A 5,147-nucleotide genomic window follows, 5' to 3' on the forward strand; every position below is an offset into this window, starting at 1 on the left:
TAGATCACATCTGCACAGAACCTATCGAGTAAAGGCTGAGCTTGTTTCAAGCTCCTTCATGTTCACACAATACAAACAGTAAACAAAAGAAGTACTCTGAGAGCCCATACTGTTCTCTGACCATTAGACATCACTGCCTTTCAAGTGATTTTTAATCAATTCATGTCCGCATAGCTATTCAGTCCAGTAATTTATCCAAGTGCATAAAAAAAAATCCACTCAACAAAATGCATTTTAAAAGAGAAAATCCCAATCTCCAGCTAGTAATCATTTGTTAGACTTTGTTCCTTTGAGTAGCGGCAGTTGGATTCCTTTGCTCACAAAAGTCTTTCATTATTTCCCCTCAAAGGCATTCATTTCAGGGAAAGAGAAAAATAATAAATTTCACTTCAGTTCCAAGCTATCTGTGACAAATGCACTGTGACATTTGATTCTCCTTGGCTTTTTGATGCCATTTCTAAATAAATATTGATGGCTTGTCATAGCATGGCTACAGCCAGAAATGTTTTCATCCAAAAATTCGGATTTTGAAACAAAACATGATGGGCAATAGAAAAGACATGTTTTCCCAGTGTCTTTTAGTTTTCACAAATACTTACATCTTTTTATTCTACGATTATTATGGATGGGACAAGCTTAAGTAAGGACAGAAGGGGGTCATGCTTTTAGTTTCTATAAAGGAAGTAAATAGAAATGATAATAGAAAACAGACAGAGAAGTTTGCTGTGATCTTACGCTCCCCTGAAAACAAGATTGGATTGGATCTTCTTATATCCTGAGCACATGCTCAGACTTCGGCGGAGTTCCTATCCTTTGACCAGGTCTCAACTTGTGGCTTTCTGTTAAAGCTAGGATTTTTATAATAGCCTAAGGTCGAATCCCACTAAAGTCAGTACAAAACTAACTGAACAAAATTCATTGGCCTTTGTTAAACAGGAGATCAAATTAGATGGCCCCTTCAAGCCTTGACATGTGCGAAGCTATGACTTTGTGGATCTTTTGAAAAACCTTGATTTTCTCTATACTGATCTCAGACACTGAAATTCTGAGAAAGTTTGAATCTGGATTTAAATCTTGAATTTTTTGTCCATCTCTGCAGCCTACAGTCAAATGCATGGTATGCTCCTCTCTCTAAAATGTAGAGTATACACAGGGAAGCTTATTAATTATGGGGGATAAAAGTATGTATGCGGAGAGATGGGAACTACTGCTACCTGGGAAGAGCAGTGTGTAATCTATGTCAACAGCGAAAACAACAGGTAGGTTGCACTCGTACCTGTTTCGTAGGCGTGCTACATGCAACCTGTGCTGTGCTACACGCCGCGCCACAGGTAAACTGGGACTGATGAAGCAAACTTCCATTATACCTAGTGTTCTTCTCCTCCAACATTAGTGCAATCAATGTTAGTAGATACTATTTTAGAAACATCAGCCTTTGCAGTTTTTCACCACTATGCAAACATTTGCAGTTTGACCACTCTGAATAACAATTATTTCACACAGAATACTTTTCATTCACAAGTCAAACCTCTCTTTAGTTAAGAAGTACCAAGAGTTGAAGTTTTCTCTAACATTATCTAAGTGGGAATAGTGTCTGCTCTGAATAGAAATTATATGCCCTGCTGTTTAAGTGTTTAAATATCTATATTAATAGATAGAGCATCAATATATAGATAATTTGAGTCCAGTACTTTGTCCAAATCTATGTATTTGCTGGAGTTTAATCTTATTAATGACTCAGATACAGAAATATCAATCCAAGTGAAGGTGCTCCTGATAAGTCCCTGCAGAGATGTGTTCAAAACACCTCTGACAAAAAGCAATTTTCTTCCCTTACATACTGGCTGGCAGTGATGCTTAAGTTCATCAGAACGCAGAACACAGCTGTCAGTGGTTCGGAGTTTACTGATCCACGCCATGAATTGATGTCAATAATCTACACTTGAAAACTGTTTAAAATAGCTCAGCACTTGCCCAGTGCATAAAATCCAATACAAGTACCTAGGCTTGATCTCTGCAGTAGGGTGTTAAGCAAAGGCAAGACAGTGACCACAGGCACATATGAATGGACACACAAACTTAGCATAGAACAAGAAATAAAGTCTTCCAGAAATACAGGTCTACAGAAAGACTATTCTGAAAAATTTGATTTCTAATGCTCCCCAACCACTTAGGCTGAGGTTACATGAGCAAATTAAGTTGATCTAAGTGTGGGCTGCCACTGAGAGATGTTTGTGTGGCTGCATGGTAATTTGGGTCAGGGAACTAATCCAACTGAAAAACCAACCTCCTCCTCCTGCAAAAGAGAGTTTTTATCCAGTTCCCTGATTAGGTTCCCTGTGCAGCCACACAAGCGCAAGTGTCGGCATAAAGGCAAATAGAGCAACAAAATGTCAGCTGCTTGGGTTTTTTTAATTCCTTCCCTCTAATGACTTGTTCCTATTATTAAACAAGCTGTTTTGTGCAGGCTGCTTTGCCAGTTTCTTCACTGATACATTTCCTGCAGGAAAGAATGGCAGGTATTGAACTACATAAATCAAACCCAATTCAATCTGCTGGTTGGTATTCAGGGTGAAGTAGCTTAAGTGCAAGAAGGGAAAAACTACCAGATTCCAACTAGGAAAAGTACAAATTCATGAGCTAACAGTTGAGAGATGCACTCAGAAAGGCAAGAACAGGGACAAAGGGACAGCTAGCTGCCTAACTTTAAAAAAGGCCTATTAGCATTGCCTAGACAGGAGGTCTGCATTGATGATATTAAATCATTAGGAAGCTGAGCTAGCACACTATAAAAAAAGGCCACTGACCAGCCATTAAGTGGCCAGCCCAGCTGCCTGGAAATGGCAGGGTGTGGCAGGAGATTAATGACATGTTTCATAAAATATTACCTTTTTTAATCAAAATATTTGGAGCTCTACAGCTTGAAGGGAAATGAGATTAACTTTTCATGAAAATATTTATGAAAAAATATTTATTTTCATCAGATCATATCACCATTTTCTCAGTAGTTGTGAACACCAGCCAGGGACAAGCTGGCTGGAAGAGCAGTCCAGCAATGAGAGGGTTTGTAACATGTTTATTAACATCCTAAGCCTCCACTCTCCCAAAAGGAAGATTTATTCATTATCACTCATGGAAATTCAACAGTGGTACAAATTCATTAGAAAAACATGTGACTGTGAGTATGACACTGAACAGGGAGTCAGAAGACAGGGATAAATCCTATCGTTTTATCATTAGGTGACAAAACTATATTGATTTCAATGAGGTCAGCACTCTGCCTTAGATTTTAATTCCCGTTCTGCAACTGCATCCCTGTATGACAGTGGGTAAGCTCCATCTTTTTATGCCCCGCAGTCTCCTAGTTTGCTTGTCTAGCCTGTCTGTATTGGGAATTCAGAGGGCTGAGGCTGCTTCTTGCAAAAAATCTATCAGTTACTGTCATACAGGGTTCTGATTTAACATGAATGCTCTAAGCACTATTGCAATATGGAAAGAAGTGACTATAGATCAGTCCTTGAAAACAAGTTTTACTAAGTTTGTGCAGTTTCTTGTGTAACTTTTGATTGTGGCTTACGTACGTGCCTTTCGTGCTTTCATTGCACGCCATGCTCTTTACACATGTTTCAGCATCATGTTTTTTCTGGAAATGTTTTTTTATTGCTGGCATGTACCCTGGGCTCGTAGGTGAATATTTACATTGGCATCAATGGATATCACTTCTTAAGAGGGTTTTCATTAGAGGAAAATAATTTTTCAAAAGTTTAATCCTCCTAGTATGCTGTCAATTTGCTGCTACGCACACAGCCTCCAGCATGGCACTAGAATAAGAACTTCCGGGATCTGAACAGAAAGGAAACTTCCCAAAAGATTAATGATTCAGAACCAAATTCTTAATCACAGTCCTTGAAATCTGACATTTCAAAACAGTTTTCATATTTCATGTTACATGCTCTCTTTACACTTCTGGAAAACATGTTTTTCTAATTGAAGGCTATTGTGAAATCTAATGAACAGCAGAGAATTTTTCATTTTTAATATAAAGGGAGAAGCATGGGCTAGTGTGTACAGGAGAAGACAGGATATTAGAACTAAGGTTGCACTAATAACTTTTTGTTGTTTTTGTTCTCTGGCTTTTCTGAAATATCAAGAACAAATCAGTCTCAGGTCAATCACAAACCAACATTTTTACTAATTGAAAAGCTGAAAGGAAACACCATTTCAGGTCAAATGGAGTGTCTTCTCTCCAAAAAAAAAAAAAGTAGTAGGTAGATTTGAGGAAAAATAATATTTTTCTTCATTTAAAAACAAAATTAAGGGACATTTCAAAATTTAAAGGAATTTAATTCTGAAAAATAGAAATTTCATTTTAGGGAAATAAAAACAGAAAATTTAATTACTTGAATGCTGGAGAGCAGCACTACAAATGAGTAGAGAGGTGAAGTTGAAGAAAGTTTTTTTCAAAATGCAAATCTGCACAATAATCTGCACTAATCTGCACAAATCTGCTGAAAGATTCTGTCCAACTCTTAAGTCAACCTAAGCAGGAGTTGTCACTGCAAGAGCTGGCAATACCGAGCTATGAGGTTCAGTCCTAGTTCTACAACTGACTTGCAGAAAGTCGTTAGGCAGAGTGACTCTCTGGGCCTAATTTATGGCTGTGCTTCAGCCTCTCTGTGCCTGCAGGAACTCCTGACTGACAGGCACTCTGCTGTGCCAGAGGTAAGGGGAGCTGGGCCACCTGTAATGACCTTTCGTCCAATTTGCCTGAGTCCGTTAAAGGCTCTGGCTAGCTAGGTGTAAACTTAAGCATACCGACATGGGAAAAGAGGGCACTTTGTACTGTATCTTCCATAAGCTACATTTTGCCACAGTTCGAAGATGAGTTATATCATTTGTGCCCTCATTTACTCATTTGGTAACACTTTATTTATGTTGTGTCAAACACTACATGGGAGACCTGATACCACAACCTGCAGCAGGACAGGCTTAATATTTGTGTGGAACATTGAGATCCTCAGGTAGCAATACGTTCATAAATTTGTAGTATTATTTAAATAAAAAACATTACAGTTCATGTCACATACCAACACCAAAAAGCATCTAATCCACATCTATTCCGTATGGGGGTGTTAGTCTTTGTCTGA

Source organism: Apteryx rowi, unplaced genomic scaffold (genome assembly GCF_003343035.1).
Source record: "Apteryx rowi isolate R43461 unplaced genomic scaffold, aptRow1 scaffold_18, whole genome shotgun sequence".
NCBI classification, from domain to species: domain Eukaryota; kingdom Metazoa; phylum Chordata; class Aves; order Apterygiformes; family Apterygidae; genus Apteryx; species Apteryx rowi.